At 38.7% G+C, this 19,700-nt stretch overlaps 1 pseudogene; it reads left to right on the top strand.

The window, feature by feature from the left end:
• The first annotated feature begins 6,759 nt into the window (after positions 1-6,759).
• LOC125119139 (olfactory receptor 5A1-like) lies at positions 6,760-7,705 on the top strand (annotated as a pseudogene).
• Positions 7,706-19,700: the final 11,995 nt, after the last annotated feature.

Genomic DNA, 19,700 nt, shown 5'->3' with positions numbered 1-19,700 from the left:
TCACTTTCTTCTAAATGTCTCTATTTTCTTCCCTGCCTGGTTAGATAACATTCTATGCCTTAGTTGACCATGTATCTGGAAATCAATATTCCACTATTTGTTGTTATTTTTAAAAGATCAAAGTTCAATGGTCTACGCTTAAGAAAAAAGTGAATCAATTTTATTTTTCTTCCTCCATCTCCAAACACATAAATTAATGGTTTCCCTTCTACTGAGTGTCTTGTTGCAAATTTTTTTCATTTGTATATGAACTTCCATAGAATAAAATTCCCATATCTTTACACTACACCCTGTTATTTTAGAATAAGAAAAATTTTCGAGGAAAAGATCCTGTACCTAATGTCTCTTTCTTGAAGGACAATAGTAGATTTCTGTGGAAAGATAATGGATTTATGAATTGAGGGGTACATTTGACCATCTCAACACATTTATATGCCACGAGTTCCAAAATAAATCCTTGTACCATATTTCATATGCAGGGCTGGGTGTCATATAGTAATGAATTCAAATATTGAACCCATTTCCTTACTAACTATAAAATTTTGAGCAACTTTTTTAGCTTCTCCAAATTTCAGTTTCCTCCTCTTCGAGGGGATTTTGGAGGATTTAGTGAGTTAACACACATAAGGCACCCAGTACAGTTAGCACATAGTAGGAGCTCAATGAGATTGGGTTCCCAACTATTTGATATACATCAGGCCAAAGAGATTCTTTGTAAAAGTGGAAAAAAGTAAATGTGAGTATATGCATATATACTTACTACATATGAATATGTATATTATATACATATATATGTAATCTTGCTTTCTTCTATAGATGTTCATCTTATCCTTTGTGTTCAACTGCTCTCATGAGCTTCTACTAGAAGAGGTTTTGATGAGCCTTGGGTGATTGGAGGAGCTGGCCATTGGGATAGAGCTTAATAAGCATTGTCTTCAGAGCATTTTTATGAGTATGTGTTCTCCATTCCACCCCAGAGGTCAATTAACTACAAATCTGTGAAATTTGGGTGATACACTTTTTCTCTTCCAAAAAAAAAGACCCTCCAGGGCAAATGTAAAATATCTCCAAGAAGAGAGAGAAACCCTTCTTACACATTTACCCCCAATGCCATCTTTTATACACTTTCAAAGTGACCCTAAATGCAGATATTAGTTGATACCAGAAGAGTGTCTTAAAGGTTACTTCCACACCCTCTGCTCCCTGTACATCTTTCCTTCTAGTCTTCTGCCCACAAACACAGATTCTATGCAACACATGGATAGTTTTATCTTTGGCAAACAAACCAGCCTCAAGCTTGCTCTTCAAACTTTCTTGCCCTTTGGAGACTGGAAACCATTCCTGAAGCATGATTAGACTCCTTGCAAAGTAGAACTCAAGACAAGTGTCAGCCAAATGACAGACAGAACAAGAGAGAGGGGTGAGTACAGTCATTCATTTTCTACTTTTTGTCTTCATGCTCATATTAATCTTACCTTATAGAGCACCCTAGATCTACAAGCCTATTCAGATGAGTAAAGAGTTCTTTGGTTTTCCATTTTTCCCCCTGTTCCTCTCAATTCTACCTGTCCTTCCCCAAATGCAGCCCCAATCTTGGTTCACCCTACTGCTACTTTGATGGGCCTCTTGAACCATTGAATCTTTGCAACTAGGAGGAGAATTAAGACATTAAATATCTGAAGGAATTGCTATGCCCTTGAACATAGCCCCAATTATGTCTAAGTAGTCTGGAAAGCAATTTGGAAGGGATGCCATAGGGACAGACTTTTATGTAGATTTTTCAAATACCAGAGGGACCTCTAATCCCTGAAGTCCTCCTTCTGTTTTCTGACTGATAGTTTGAATTTTTCCATCTGAATCTTAAATTTTGGATTAATGTCTTCATGCTTTTTGAATTATCCCACATTACATCACGAGGGACTCACCCAGCATCAATCATCTGTACATTCAGATCATAGACAGACCTAGAAAAGCAAGACCTTGAGAGCAGTGGATCTTGCCCAGTGAGAGAAGGAGGCATCATGAAGTCAAGAACAGTGGGAAAATCACAGAAAACCACAGTTTGGATGAAGTTCTCCTTATCATTATTATTACTTTTTTTACTTTCATTCCCAGCTACACCCATTAAGCCCAGATTAGGCATATGTGGTTATAAAATTTAACACTGTCTTACAGATCTTTCATAAACAATGAGTTATCAATCAACTCTACCAGGTCCCATCAATTCTTGAGTCTTTCACGTGCTAGGTTTTTAATAGTACGACATTATTATGTCTTCACTTTGACCTTGAAGGCTAGTGTTATTCATGAAGATGCAGTTCCAACATCTATGAATCCAACAAAGTCACTGAGCCCCTCCCTCAAACTCTCTTCAGCCCTGTAAAGGAGGCCTGGAGTCAATTTTACTTTTTTTGACTTGTACCACAGGATTGTAAGGAATCCAGAGTCTGCTGAAAGTGTGAAGGAGATTTCCTTTATCCCACCAGGAAAGAAACACCTCTTTGTGAGTAGAGTTCAGTGATATAAACTGCTTGATACTCTTACATGAACATACTGTTTTGATATACCTTCCAGGGAGTTCCCTGGTGGTCTAGAGGTTAGGATTGAGCACTTTCACTGCTGTGACCCAGGTTCAGTTCCTGGTTTAGAATACTAAACTGACATCCCACATCAAGCCAGCAAGAACACCCTGGCTAAATGTGTATATAAAGATCTCTGGAGTTTCCTGGTGGCCTAGTGGTTAAGGATCCAGTGCTGTCACTGCTGTGGCTCAGGTTTGATCACTGGTCCAGGAACTTCCACATGTCACAGGCGCTGCCAAATATATATGTATATATCTTCCATTTACCTTCCAATGTTCTAGAATCACATTCAGGGCATCCATATGTGAGAATAAAACCTGGATAAGTTGTTCTTGTTTCAAATTGCCCGGCTTCATTTTCTGTTTCTGATGATGGGAAATTTCATGCTTAAATAGGAAAGTTTTCCTGCATAATGGCAACATTCAAAACCAAACTTTCAGTTGACACTTCAACCCCAAGAGATTATTAAATTCTTCAACCTCACCCCCAGGCACTTCTTATAAACTTATACAGTTAATCAGTGAACTCCTTATTTCTGTAAGAAAAGCACACTTTCACCTATCACATGACAAGACGTATTTCCAAAAAAAGGCTCTATACCATAAAATAATTCTTTAAGGAATAGTTATTGGTGAATTATAAACATAGTGCCAATTTATGAAGCAAACACTCTACCTTGGTACCCAGGAACTTTTCTCACATTTTCTTATGTGATCCTTAAATGATTCTATTAAATGGTCACTGTTATCCTCATTTAAGAAATATGAGAAACCAAGGCTCAGAACAGGCAAATGTGTTGCTCAGAACAAGCAAATGAGTTGCTCAAATCTGGCAAGTGGCAGAGTCAGAATTTGAACCAGCCTTGTCCTGAAGCATTTCCAGAATCAAAACCACTGTATTATTCCACTTCCTTCCTCCTCACTTGAACAGGTACCCCCAAATAATCTGAACCACATCATAGACTACAAGTCCCTACCTTGTTAAATGGCTGGCCCTGCTTTGAATGGGCCGAGGGCTCCTGCAGGGCTGTTTTTGTTTGGCTCCCAATTTCTCCATGTGGCTCTCTACCTGCAGTAGATGATCCCAAACTTTTTTGTTGGTCCTGTTCTTTTCTTCAAGGGGAAAGAATCCTCTCCTGATGCTCAGAACTCTACATACATTTCACCAACAGATGCATAACCTCTGAACACAAGACAAAGCTAAAAACCACATGGGTAAGATTGGAATTGTGACAAATCTCCTAAATTGCACAAGTCAAGGGGTGATGATGACTAAAATTAGATTCATATTGTCTCACTGTCCAAATTTGAAGGGTTTCATGCTGAAAAAAGTCTGCAGCAGGAGCTATTGAGAGGGAAGAAGGTGGGCTCCAATTCTAAGGGGCTCTCTCTGTGCAAGTTCCAAGAAGAAAGTTAAGAACGTCGATAAGACCTTGATTGGCAATGGGTAAATATGAACAGATTTATGAAAAACTAGGGGGTATTAAAATGAGGTAGCTCTCCTCAATTGAGAAAAAAAAAAAAAACAGAGCAAATAGAGAAAGTGTTACTTCTCAAATTGTGAAGTTACTGACTTGGAATAATATTTATAATATATATAACTCATAGAGAGTCTGTGAACCATGATGCAAACACCCATATATAGAGATATATACTTGCATATGACAGGAATACACTAAAGGTCAAGAGATATTATTTCAGGAGATGGAATGTCATTTCCAGAGATGGAGTGTCATTTCCAGTTTCAACGTTTTTTGTGTATTGCACAGGAGCTTCACATGATTTTTAGGTTTAGTATCTCGTAATTTTTCGCTGATCAAATTATCTTACCATTCTCACCTATTGCTTTAAAATTCATAAGATAACATTTTCTTTTTGAAAAATATAAGAAATTTGTGGCACTTACTATATTTTAAGAGGTAGGTAGGTAGAATAGGCTGAAAATATAGCTTAAAAAGTACTTTTGTTGTTTTCCAAATTGTTTAATACCTAAAGAAGGATATAGATAATATCCAAACATTTAAGGGTCATTCATCATGAGCCACCAAGTCCTCTGACCACTTTTCTGGTGCCTTTGCAGAGATGGAACTTCAGCTTCAGAGACTGGCTGGCAGCATACTTCTTCTCCGATTTATGTGGACTGAGGCTTCATGTGGCATGTGAGTGATGGGAATTCTTACAGATGTGGATTAAATGGAATCAAATTCCTGACCTCAAAATATGCTTCATACATTGAAAATTCTAAGAATTTGATTGAGAATAGTTTGCAATTTAGGTTTTAAACAACAGCAACAACAACACGTGTAGAGTGCTTACTATGGGCCAGGTTTTAAACAACAGCAACAACAACACGTGTAGAGTGCTTACTATGGGCCAGGAATGTCCTAAAGAAGATCGGAAAGATGATAGATAGAGTTGCCATTGTATCTCAGTGGAAACGAATCCAACTAGGAACCATGAGGACGCAGGTTCAATCACTGGCCTCATTCAGCATGTTATGGATCCGGTGTTGCCATGAGCTGTGGTATAGGTCACAGATGTGGCTCAGATCCTGCCTTGCTGTGGCTGTGGTGTAGGCCAGCAGCTGTGGCTCCAATTCAACCCCTAGGTTGGGAACCTCTATATGCCACAGGTGCATCCCTAAAAAAACAAAATGAAAGAAAGAAAAGGAAAGAAGAAAGATGATAGATGATAGATAGATAGATAGATAGATAGATAGATAGATAGAGATGATAGCTAGAAATCTAGAAGATAATAGATGATAAGTAGATAGATGATAGATAGATTATAGATAGATAGATGACAGATAGATACATAGATACGTAGATACATAGATAATAGTATACAGAGAATGGTAGATAGATAGATCCTAATAACACAGTAAGTGCTATTATTATATCTAATTTTATAGAGAGTCGCAGCAAATACAAGTGACCTGTGGAAGATCAAACATCTATTAAATGGTAAAGCTGGGAACTGAACCCAGGCAGCCCAAATCTAGAGCCTACATTCTTTTTTTTAACATGCTAAATCAGATCTTTAATTCTTTTTTCTTTTTTTACATTTTCTTATTAAAGTATAGTTGATTTACAACACTGTTCCAATTTCTGCAGCACAGTTAAGTGACCCAGTCATACATATGCATACATTCGTATTCTCTTTTATCATAGTCTACAAAGCCTACATTCTTTACAACTAAATAGCTTCACGAGCTCAGACTCAAGACAAATTTGAGACTAGAGCCATGTTAGTATGTTCAGAGCTAATATTTTACAATTAAGAGCATTTCTATGCACATCTGGCCTAATCATTTGGATTAAGAATCCAATGTCTGATTGATTGTTTCTCAACTACCCAGCTAAACCCCATCCTTCTCTGTTCCAATATTGAAACTTTGTTGAAATGTGAACAAAGTTAGATGAGTGGTTATTTCAGGGCAGGATATGATTAATCTGGGACACAAAATGGTCCTAATAGGAACTTTCACTACTGACTCACTATGTGTCTGTCACTTTATACACTTTGCTTTATTTAATTTTAAAACCAATATGTGACGTTAAGTACTGTCACCCTTTTTAAAGATAGAGAAATTGAAACGTAGAAATGTTAGGTCTCTCATCCTAAGTGACCCAGGTACTCAATGGTGGAGGCAGGGGTTAATCACGCAGAGTCTGAATCCAAAGGTTAAGCTCATATCAATCAGACCATGCAATTTTAAAAAGCAAATACTTGGCATTCCTGGTGTGGTTCAGCAGGTTAACAACACAACATAGTGTCAATGAGGATACAGGTTTGATCCCTGGCCTCACTCAGTGGGTTAAGGATCTGTCACTGCCACAAGCTGCAGCATAGGTTGCAGATGCAGCTCAGATCCCACATTGCTGTGGCTGTGGCATAGCCCAGCAGCTGCAGACCTAACTCGATCCCTAGCCCAAGAACTTCAATATGCCATAAGTGCAGCCCTAAAAATAAATAACAATAATAATAACAACAAATAAAAAGCAAATACTATACATTTGTCTTCTGAGGGAGAGAGAATCTTTGCACAAAGTTGTAACTGTCTGTAATACTCTGCCCTTCCTCTCATGCATTTAATAATTATTTGCTGACATCACCTGTACTGTGGATTATCACCATTATCCCAGGTCTGCACCTTATCCTTGTGGTCCATGGGAAACATGTCCACAACTAAGGCTTGGGACAGCTCATCCATGACCATGTTCATCCTTCTGGGATTTTCAGACCATCCAGGACTCCAAGTCCCCCTCTTTGTGACCTTCCTGGGCCTCTATCTCATGACCCTGGCCTGGAATCTGGCCCTCATTTATCTGATCAGAGGTGACACCTGACTACACATACCCATGTACTTCTTCCTCAGCAACCTCTCCTTCACTGATATTTGCTACTCTTCTTCAGTGGCTCCCAAGATGTTCACTGACTTCTTCCAGAAGCAGAAGACCATATCATTCTTGGACTGTGTCGCTCAGTTCTTTTTCTTTGTCAGCATGGGTCTCACCGAGTGCTTCCTCTTGACTGCAATGGCATATGACTGCTATGCAGCCATCTCCAGGCTCCTGCTCTATACTACCATCATGTCCCAGGGCCTCTGCACATGCATGGTGGTTGGGGCTTATGTTGGTGGTTTCTTAAGCTCCCTGGTCCAGGCCAGCTCCCTATTTCAGCTCCATTTCTAAGGACCCAACATCATCAACGATTACTTCTGTGACCTCCCACCAGTCCTGGTCCTTTCTTGCTCTGACACCTTCCTCAGTCGTAGTGGATTTCCTTGTGGTAGTCACCATGGGGGGCACATCCTTCCTCATCCTCCTCATCTCCTATAGTTACATAGTGGCTGCTGTTCTGAAGATCTGCTCAGTGGAAGGCCAAAGCAAAGCCTTCAACACCTGTGCCTCACACCTGATGGTGGTGACTCTGCTGTTTGGGATGGACCTTTTCATGTACTTGTGACCCAGCTCCAGCTACTCCCTGGGCAGAGACAAGGTGGTGTCTGTGTTGTATTCACTAATGATTCCCATGCTGAACCCACTCATTTACAGTTTGAGAAACAAAGAGATCAAAGAAGCCCCGTGGAAGGTGTTGGAGAAGAGGAAGCTGCTTTCCTAATTCACAATTGAAAATATATTTCTCTAAACTGCCAGGGACTTACATGATCCATGGCACCCATCTCCACCTCTGGCTTAGCTAAGTGTTATGTTGTGTGTACATTTGGACAGTGGAGGGTCATCCTGCCATAATTTTCTGACTATTCTTCATGGTCATTGTCTACTGATCCCACCATGGATAGTTAAGAAGAGAGTACTTCAGCCAAAAAAAAAAAAAAAAAAGGTTCCCAAGGATAGCCTATTTTCACAATCAGTATTACAAAAATCACTGTTTATTGGGTTCTTACTATGTACCAGGCACAAAAGTTATTTAAATAAATACTCATTGCATCAGAGTTTTGGTGTGGCTCATCAGCTTGAGGATCCAGCATGGTCTCTGCTGTGGCACAGGTTCAGTCCCTGGCCCAGGAACTTCAGCATGCCACAGGTGCAGCCAAGAATAAAATATTCATTGTAGTGCTACTATACACATAGCACTATCCCTTTGTTACAAATGAAGAAATGAGATCCCAACAAGGAAAACTGACATGCCCAGGGTCATATAGAAACTAAGGGGCAGAACTCCCATTCAAACCTTTTTCTTCCTGACTCCAGAGCCCATGCTCTACCTCAATGTTGCCTTCCACATTCAACAACAAAGAGCTTTGAAGTTGTACAAGTGTATAGCTCCTACTACCAGCATATGGAAGAAACTAAAAAGATACTCTATGTGTAGGAGTTCACTTGTGGCTCAGAGGGTTAAAGATCTGGCATTGTCACTGCAGTGGCTGGGATCACTCTTGTGTGGTGGGTTCAATCCCTGACCTGGAAACTTCCAAAAAAAAAAAAATACACTATGTGCATTTGAGGTAATTTACAAAACAAGATGCCTATTCCATTAAACACACTTTCCAAGCCACTGGACCCCTATTGTGGTGACAGGATAATTTGTTAAGCAAACAATAAAAGACATGATCTCTTGCTGCCATTTCTATCTCACCTGTGGCAAGACCTGGAAAATTTGAACCCAGTAGTAGCACATCAATACTCTTCTCTTCTCAGTCACTGAAACTGCCTTCTTTTTCAGTATTTCCTTGATCTAAATCCTGTCATTCCTTTACCACCACAGGACTTCAACTCACAGCTCTGTTTTCCTTTAGATGACCACACTCAGAGTTCCTCCTGCTCTCTTCTCTTTGAACACATTCCTCTCATCAGTCGTTTCACTGAATGGATTATCCCTTGCAGCCCACATTCAATATGATTTCCCTTTGTTCCCTCTTCACAGAGGGCATTTACTATGGACTTGTTTGGGACAACCACCTCTGCTGATAAATTCCTCTCATTCCTTTGTGGTTCTATTCTCTTCCCTCTATTGGATATAGGATATGAATTTGGCTTTAGGTCATTATTCCTATAAGTGGGTTAACTGTTTCCTTCATATCTGGAAGAGCATAAACGATGCACATGGTGAAGGAGAAATCTTGGCCGCAGGTATCCTGGATTCCTTGGTGTCCAAAATTCATTCTTGTTCAAGGTCAAGCAAACTTAAAAGGACCCATATAAATAATACCGAATGTATTATCCAATGAGTAACTTTTCCTGAAATTCCTTTATCAGTTGCCTCTATGATATTAGGACCTATGTGGCACTGTATTGGAAATTCCAGGAATCAGCTTTACTAAAAGGATGCTATGCCCATGACGATTCTTGTTTTATGCTTCCTCAGCTGGCTGAGTACCCAAGCAAGCTTTGGGGATTATTTAAGATGTAATATGTATTGGGAGGGACAGCTGACCAAACAAAGCAGATTTAGAGATGTGGGGATAGATTTTTCCTTTGAGGTTTTGAATTGCTCTGCTAGAATTCTGGTCTCTTTCAATCCAAATGAATAATTCTGAGTAAGCAAAATTATTTTCTTATCCTAAGGGAAGTGATTCAATTTACAAAATTATGGAATGAGTTTACCTTAAAGGAAATCTACAAATTATTCAATATCAACTCATTTTGCTTTCTTCCCCTTCTTTAAGTTAAAACACACACAGGAATTCCCACGTGGTTCAGCAGGTTAAGGACCCAACATTGTTACTATTGTGGTACTGGTTACAGCTGTGGTGTGGATTTAATCCCGGACCCAGGAATATCTGCATGCCATGAGTGCAGCCAAGAGAAAAAGAAAAAAAAAAAAAAACAACCACAACATGTATTTTTGCTCTTCCTCATCTGCTTTATTTGACAACCCATCTCAGTTCACGTACCATAGACTTTCCACCTGACCTCATGATAGAGTTCTTCATAGAAGAATAAAATGTGGCCTCTACATAGTTAAACCTGCAGAATCTGAGTCTATGAGTTTATGGTCACTGCTGTAGCTACAGACCACAAGATAAGTGGCTTAAAGTAATATAAATGCATTTTCTCACAGTTCTGTAGGTTAGAAGTTTGGCAGGGGTCTTGATGGGCTGAAATCAAGGTATCAGCTGGGTTGCCTTCCTTTCTGGAGGATTTCAGACAGAATCCATTTCCTTGGTTTTCCAGCTTCTAGAGACCACCCAGGGTCCTTGGTCCACAGTCCCATTCCTCCATATTCAAAGCCAGCAATGTCACCTCCACATTTGCCTGAGAAACATTGTCTGCATTTAAAAACTCATGTGATTACACTGGGCCCACCCGGATAATCCAAGATAATCTCCCCATCTCAAGACTTGTAACTCAATCTCTTCTTAAAAACCCCTTTGGCCTGAGAGGTAACCTATTTTCAGATTCCTGGAATCAGATCCTAGGCATCTTTTTTTTGCAGGGGCGGGGGGGCACCTTTATGTCTCCTTAGCTCTTTTAACAATTGTGAATTTATTGATTTGAGTTGATGAGGCTAGGTCTCAAGATCATTCATGAGTTGGAGTTTCCATTGTGGCTCATCAGAAACAAACCAGACTAGCATCCATGAGCATGAGGGTTCAATCCCTGGCCTCATTCAGTGGGTTAGGGATCTGACATTTCCATGTTCTGTGGTATAGGTTGCAGACATGGCTCAGATCCAGCATAGCTGCAGCTGTGGCATAGGCCAGCAGATGCAGCTCCAATTTTACCCCCAGCCTGAGAACTTCCATATGCCACAGATGCAGCCCTAAAAAGAAAAAGTTTTTTTTTTTTTTTAAAGAAGAACATTCATGAGCTCCCCCAGTGCCTCCAAGTTAAAGTCTGTAACAGGTACCACAAAGTCCTTTTTGCTTTTTGCTATACCTCTCCAACCCTTCACTCCTTAGTACTGTGGGATTTGGGCAGCATGCTATCCAGTGGCTTTTCTTCCCCTCAAGCTCTTTGCACGAGGAGTTTCCTCTTCTCTCCATCCCTGCTCTTTTTATCTGACTGATGGCTTCTCATCCTCTAGATCTCTGCTCAGACAGCACCTCCTCCATAAAGATTTGCCCATACCATATTTCTGAAAAAAAAAAACTTCATTCCAAAAGATATATGCACCCCTATGTTCATTGCCGTACTATTCACAATAGCCAGACATGGACAAAAACTAAATGTCCATAGACAGGTGAATGGATTAAGAAGATGTTGTATGTATATGTCATGAAATACTAGTCAGCCACAACAAAAGAACAAAATGGTGTTATTTGCAGCAACACGGATGCTACTGGGGATTCTCATGCTGGGGGTGTTAGGTCAGAAAGAGAAAGACAAATACCAGAAGATATGATTTATACATGGAATCTAGAATGTGGCACAGATGACTCTGTCTGCAAAATAGAGGCACATCATGGATGTGGAGAGCGGGCTTGTCATCACCAGCGGAGAAGGGGGGAGGAAGTGGGGTGGATGGGGAGTTTGAGCTTGGTAGATGCAAACTATTACATTCAGAATGGATAGGCAATGACGTCCTGCTGTACAGCACAGGGAACTATATCCAATATCTTGGGATAGAACATGATGAAAGATAGTATAAGAAAAAGAATGTATATGTATGTATGACTGGGTCCCTATTTGATACAGCAGAAATTGACATGGCACTGTAAGTCAACTATGTGCTAATTTAAAGAATATAAATAAAATGTAAATGTAATTTTAAAAAATGATTTGCCCACCTCTTTCCCAAGGCCAAAACATCATGCTTTACCCAGCTGATGCACTAAAATTACTGTTTGTAACTGTTCATTCTACAATATTCTTATATGTTCATTCTACAGTATTCTTACAGTAGATTATAACTTCCTTAAGGATAGAGAGTGACTCTTTACTGTTGTTCTTCTAGAATCTAACACAGTGTCTGGCACCTAGTAGGCACATGATACATATTTGTTTAATAAATGAACTATTCAGGAGTTCCCATTGTGGTGCAGCAGAAATGAATACAACTAGGAACCATGAGGATGCAGGTTCCACCTCTGGCCTCGCTCAGTGGGTCAGGGATCTAGCATTGCCATGAGCTGTGGTGTAGGTCAGAGATGCAGCTAGGATCCCAAATTGCTGTGGCTGTGGTGTAGGCCCACAGCTGTAGCTCTGATTTGACCCCTAGCCTGGGAACCTCCCTATGCCACAGATGTGGCCCTAAAAATAAAAATAAAAGTAAAAGCATTCACCCTTCATAGTAATGTTGGCTCTTGTTGAGTATAGTGTTTATATTATTGATGGGTGGTAGGTAGGTAAATAAGGCTTCTTACAGGTTTGTTTCAATAAAAGAGAGACTGAACAAAACTAAACCTCTATTCCTATATATTATACTCTAAAAAATTAAACTGCTAATCATAAGAATTCAAAAAATTGGCAGCCCCTGTTACTGTGAATATAATAAACAATAAGAGATATTTAAAAAGAAAAGCAAATACTAGAGTATCTATACAAATAAAAAACCCTATACCTCAATTCTCAATGGTTTTCTATAGTTGCAATCAAATTTGTTTAAAATTTATGCAGAATTGCTTAATTACAGTGACATATTATCATATTTCTGGCTTTAATGGTCTTGCTCCTTCATCAGATATCAAAGCACCCATTTTCCTAACCTGAGAAATCTCACCCGGATTACGCCTAAGGCAAATATGAGCCTACTCAAGGCTTTTTCACCCTCCTCAGCCTCCTTCCCCTCTAACCTTTAATAAAGGAAAAGGAGACTATTGTATCACAGGAATCCATTGTTTCCAGAACAAAATACTCTGAAGATTAGCTCTCTCCTTCTCTTTTAGAAATCTTCTACCTCTGAAATGTAGCTATTTCTCCTTAGAAATTAGAGGGTGACTTCATCTGGCTAAAGTATACTGATTTCAGAAAATATTTACAAACTCATTTTGTCAGAAACATTTTCTAGGAATTTTCCTTGTGGCTCAGTGGGTTAAGAAACTGACATAGTGTCCATAATGATGCATGTTCAATCCCTGACTTTGCTCAGTGTGTTAAGGATCCAGTATTGGCATGAGGTGCAGTGAGGTGGTGTATTGGGCTAGGATGCAGCTCCAATCTGACCCCTGGTCTGGGAACTTCCATATGCTGCAAGTACAGCTGTAAAAAGAAAAAAAGAAAAAAAGTTCCAGAACATATTTAAATAAAATTTTAAAGCAGAGATTAAAAGATTTCCATTTATTTTTATTCTTCCTTATTTTCAAAGTACTTCAAATATGCATGCACTGCCCCAAATAAAGCAAGTTGCAAATAAGTGAGGAGTTATATTCTTTTTAAAAAGTTAATATGCTACATGGTAATTAGAATATATAGATAAATATATGTGTAGCTTTGGAATAAAAAAGAGCTTTCTAAATTTATGCTAAAAGCAAAACCACAAAGAAAAAGGACAGGTTTGACTTGCAATAGCATTAAAATATGCCTGATAAACAAAACATGAAGAAAATTAAATAACCAAAGTTTAACTAAGATAAATAATCATACCACATATGGCAGACCGTAGTTTCATATTTTGGTTATTTTTTTTATTTTCTGTACTCTAGCAGGTGGATCAAGAAATATTTTGTTGTGATTTACATCAAAAATTATTCTGCCTACGTTTTTCTCTAAGAATTTTATAGTATCTTGTCTTATGTTTAGGTTGTTTCTTTCCATTTTATTGAGATGTAATTGACATACAGCACTGTATAAGTTTAAGACATACAACATATATTGTCTTGAGTTCCATACATTGTGAAATGATTACCCCAATAAGTTTAATTAACATCCATCATTTCCCATGGATATAAGAAAAAAATGTGGGATTTTATGTGATGAGAGCTTTTAGGATCTACTCTCTTAGCATTTTCAAATATATCATAGAGCAGTGTTACCTGTAGTTATCATGTTATACATTATATCCCCAGATCCCCAGTACTTCTGTATCTTATAACTGGAAGATTATTCAATTCAATTCTCCATTCAATTCCCCTCTTTACTGCTTTTTATACGCAGGTGATTTATCCTTAGAAAAGATATTCTCCATTCCTGCCCTAAATAGTGCTACATTAGGGCACATTTTAATAAAACAAAACTAGGCAATTATAGGAAAAGTCTGTGTATTTTGTGCCCCTTCGTCTGAAGGAAATGTCCCACAGTGATGTTAAAAGGGTGTGAGCTCTCCATGTGAGGACTGTGGGGGAAAAGTGTCCCTCTAACTTATGAGTGTTAATGTCCATCAGATAATCTGTCAGTGGGTTGTTTGCAGGATTTAATATATTAACATACACAAAACACCAAGCAGAGCACTTGGCAAACAATAGAAACTCAGGAATTATGATATTCTCTATGCTGACAGATTATTTATAAGGAAGTCAAGAGGACGGGATTGAAGATAACCAAGTATTAATGCTTGTCTCTGTCTTCCAGACCCACCTATGTGTTTTCCTCATGGACCACACAGGAAAAGTCCCAAGTTGGATCAACCCTAGGGAATCTCATGGTCTGACCACTGGGATGAAGATCAATTATCTCTGCTCTTAGAAATGTACATGAGGATGTGTCCTTTACACCCCAGAGAGTGATTAATTTATGAAGCTGTGGATTTTGAATTCTGAAGATCCTTCCTTATTGGAAATGCTCAAGTAGTAAATGTACTGATTCATTTGCAAGGTTATACAGAATCAGCTCCCCAAATTCATCCCTAATCATAGACTTTCAAAATCGACTAAGGTAATACTACTAATTTAAAGTTGATTAATATTTAATGATCACCTCTATTTTCCAAAATAGGCATGGGAATTAAATTCTATGCACATAGGTAATTTGTCTAACTTGTGTTAGGTTTCTATCTCTGTGTGGTTCTGTATGCAAACTGAATTCTCGGTTTTACAGTAAGGACAGGGCTTTCCCCTCTGTCTCAAGGAAAGAGTCTTCTTCTCCAGGTTCATGGATTTTCTACACCTTTTTTTAATTTTATGGGGCACAGTTGATTTACAATGTTGTATTAGCATCATGTCTACAGCAAAGTGGATCAGTTATGCATATATGTATATCTATTCTCCCCTGCCATAGATTATTACAGAACATTGAATAAACATCCCTAAACTATACAGTAGGTCTTTGTTAGTTATCTATTTTATATATAGTGGTGTGAGTATGTTGATCCCATTCTCCCAATTTATCCCTCCCCCCACAAGAGTGTCCCCTTTGGTAACCATAATTTTGTTTTCAAATCTATGAGTCTGTTTCTGTTTCATAAATAAGTTATTTTGTATCATTTTTATTAGATTCCACATAAAAGTAATATGATATTTGTTTTTCTCTGGCTTACATCACTTAATATAATAATCTCCATGTCCATCCATGTTGCTTCAAATGGCATTATTTCATTCTTTTTTTATGTCTGAGTAATATTCCATTGTATATATGTACCTAATCTTTTTTTTTGTCTTTTTGCCTTTTCTAGGGCTGCTCCTGTGGCATATGGATGTTCCCAGGCTAGGGGTCCAATCGGAGCTGTAGCTGCTGGCCTACACCAGAGCCACAGCAACACAGGATCTGAGCCATGTCTGCCAACTACACCACAGCTCACAGCAATGCCAGATCCTTAACCCACTGAGCAAGGCCAGGGATCAAGCCTGCAACTTCATGGTTCCTAGTCAGATGTGTTAACCACTGCACCATGATGGGAACTCCTACATCTTCTTTATCCAATCCTCTCTCAGTAGACATTTAGGTTGTTTCAATGTCTTAGCTATCATGAATAGTGGTGAAATGAACATTGTGGTGCATGTATATTTTGTAATTATGCTTTTCTCCATATATATGCCCAGGTGGGGGATTGTTAGATCATATGGTTGTTCTTAATTTAGTTTTTTAAGGAACCTCCATAACTGTTCTCCATAGTGGTTGTACCCATTTCCTTTCTCACCCACATCGTAGGAAGGTACCCTTTTCTCCACACCCTCTCCAGCATTTAGAATTTTGATGATGGCCATTCTTATTGCATCTTTCACAATAAGAGTTCAGGACTTTAAATTAGTCCCAAAATCCTTTCCGATGATAAATCATTCTGATTTGTTTCTAAAGTAACATTCAGAGTAACATATCTCTATTCTTTCTGGTGTCGACTTGTCTAATAGAAGACAGAATTTATGGTGCTAAGAAATTTTACCTTAAACTTTGAATATTCTTTCTCAGGGTTTCTCTCTGAATTTTTTAAGGGTAAAATAAAAAACTATGAAAAAGAGTCCCTTGCACTGACATTTCAACCTCAAGACTAAATCCCTAACATCATCTCTTAAATCACTTTCCTATAAACTTGCATATCTCTCAGAATAGACTCAACTTTCCCTTATTTGGCATATGTCAATGTGGAATTCCATAACATAAAATCCATCTGTGCTGCAAAATTACCACTACTAACATGCCCCTTTAAAGGAGTACTCACTCTCTGCATAGAACTGTCTTATAAACTTTATGTATTTCCTTTGAACCAGGCATCTTCACAGCCCCCATGAGATAGGTAATATCATTCTCATTGAGCAAAAGTAACTGAGCCTCAAAAATGACCTGTTTGGAATTTCTACTGTGGCTCAGCAGGTTTAGAATCTGACTACTATCCATGAGGATGCAGGTTCAAACCCTGGCCTTGCTCAGTGGATTAAGGATCTGGCATTGCCACAAGCTGCAGCATAGGTTGCAGATGCAGCTCTGATCCAGCACTGATATGGCTGTGGTGTAGGCCTGCAGCTACAACTCAGATTCAACTTCAAGCCTGGGAATTTCCCTATGCAATAGTACCTTTCTTAGATTATCTTCCATCATGTTCTATCCCAAGAGGTTAGATATAGTTCCCTGCGCTGTACAGTAGGACCTCATTTCTTATCCATTCTAAATGTAATAATTTGTTTCTACTAACCCCAAACTCCTAATCCATCTCACTCCCAACCTCTCCCTCTCCCCTTTGGCAACCACAAGTCTTTTTGCCATGTCTGTGAGTCTGTCTCTGTTCCGTAGATAGGTTCATTTGTAAGCAGGGCCAGTCCCTACTCACAGGGCAGCCCACTATCACTCAGAGAGTGTACTATCAATTTAATAAACTAGTTGTTAAAAAAAGATAGGTTCATTTGTGCCATATTTTAGATTCCACATATAAATGATAGCAATATGATATTTGTCTTCCTTTTTTTTTTTTTTTAAATGCTTCTTAGGGCCATCCCCACAGCACATGTGGGTTCCCAGGCTAGGGGTTGAAATTGGAGTTGTAGCCACTGGCACCACAGACACAGCAATGCCAGATCCAAGCTGAGTCTGCTACCTACATCACAGCTCAGAGCAATGCTGGATCCTTTAACCCACTGAGCGAGGCCGAGGATCAAACCCGAGTCTTCAATGATTCTAATCAGATTCATTACTGCTGAGCCACAGCTGGAACTCTGTGTCTTCCTGTTTCTCACTTACTTTACTTAGTATGATAATCTCTAGTTTCATCCATGTTGCTGCAAATGGCATTATTTCATTCTTTTTATGTCTCAGTAATATTCTCTGGTATGCATATACCTCATCTTTTAACCCATTCATCTGTCAATGGACATTTAGGTCACTTCCATATTTTGGCCATTGTGAATAGTGCTGTAATTGTGCATATATAATTTTTTATTCGTTAATGTTTTTATTTTATTTTTGTTTTTTTGTATTCAGTTTTTATTAAAGTGTAGTTAATTTAAAATGTTATGCCAATTTCTGTTGTATAGCAAAGTGACCCAATCATATATTTATATATATTATTTTTCTCATATTATCATCCATCATGTTCTATCTCAAGAGGCTGGATATAGTTCCCTGTGCTGTACAGTAAGGTCTCATTGCTTATCTACTCTAACTGTAATAATTTATATCTTCTTTTGTGTCCTTTTAGGGCCACACCCACAGCATATGGCCATTCCTAGGCTAGGGGTCAAATCAGGGCTGCGGCTGCCAGCCTACACCACAGCCACAGAAACATGGGATCCAAGCCATGTCTGCAACCTATACCACAGCTTGTGGCAACACTGGATCCTTAACCCACTGAGCAAGGCCAGGGATGGAACCCACATCCTCATGAATACTAGTCCAGTTCGTTAACAACTGAGCTATGATGGGAACTCCTACATCTTGTTAAATTGTAGTTTTGTCCACATATATGTCCAGGAGTGGGATTTCAGGATTATATGGTAGTTTTATATTTCATTTTCTGAAGAACTGAAATACTGTTTTCCATAGTGGTTGTACCAGTTGATATTCCAGAGTGGATTTTTTTTAAGACCCAATTACATGTTTTCCATAAAAACCCACTTTAAATATAAAGATAGAGGTAGATAAAAAGCAATGTGATGAAGAAAGATATACCAAAAGTAAGCTGGAGTAGATATATTAATTTGATAATTACAAGGAAAAGTATCAGAGATAAGAAGAGAGTCTTTATAATGATAATGATAAGGGGATAAAATTTCTGGGAATACATAGCAACCCTTAATATGTGTGCATTTAACAACAGATGTCAAAATACAGGAGGCAAAAACTGGTAGAAACATGAGGAAAAACAGAAAAAAACCACTACATAGTTAGGGACGCCGCCATGCCTCTATCAATAACTGACAGGTCCAATAGGCAGAAATTCAGTAAGGATACAACTGAATTGAATAACACCATCAATCAACAGGATCTAACTGATATTTATAAAATATTTCATGCAACAATAGCATAATATACAATCTTCTTAGGCTTCCATAGAACATTTACCAGAACAGACCACATTCAAGGCCATAAAATATTCTATTCATAAATCATACAAAGTATCCTCTCAGACCACAGTGGAATTAAACTAGAAAACAATAACTGAAAATGAGATTGGAAAATTCTGATATAGACACATGTAGATTACTAACTTTTTAATAACTCTCATGGCATCTGAAACTGTCAGCTTCTCCAGTGAAAATTACTTTTTCTACAAATACCTGACACTATTCCCTATGCTGATTATTATATAATTAGACCTCCAATCCAGTGTCTAAGGGAGCAGTGTGGATTGAGCATATGTTTGGATGAAAATCAGACAGTGAAGATGGGGAAACTGGCAGGCTCACCTTTCTAAAGCAAAGATAGGTGAGGACATACTGAAGATGGGCTTGCAGGCACCTTCAGCTTAGCACACATATAACCTTATGACTTCGATAGTGTTATGTCTTCAACCCCTAAGAAGTAAAACACTCATGTGAAATTCTTGAAATATGTCATTTAGAACTAAAAGACTTAGGCTGGCTGAAATCTGCTGCCTCTCCTGTAAAAAACTAGGCTTCTCAAGACACTTTCAAATTATAGGATGATTCTTTTGTGTTAAAATCCATTCTAGGAGTTCCCATTGTGGTGCAGCAGAAATGAATCCAACTAGGAACCATAAGGTTACAAGTTCCATCCCTGGCCTCACTCAATAGGTTAAGGATCTGGTGTTGCCAGGAGCTGTGGTGTAAGTCACAGATGCACTTGGATCCCACACTGCTGTGTCTATGATGTAGGCTGGCAGCTGTACCTATGATTCAACCCCTAGCCTGGGAACCTCCATATGCTATGGGTGCAGCCCTAAAAAGCAA

This window comes from Phacochoerus africanus, unplaced genomic scaffold (genome assembly GCF_016906955.1).
Source record: "Phacochoerus africanus isolate WHEZ1 unplaced genomic scaffold, ROS_Pafr_v1 Scaffold_15, whole genome shotgun sequence".
Lineage (NCBI taxonomy): Eukaryota > Metazoa > Chordata > Mammalia > Artiodactyla > Suidae > Phacochoerus > Phacochoerus africanus.
Note: the sequence above shows the minus strand (reverse complement) of the source record. Positions and strands in the feature narration are given on the sequence as shown.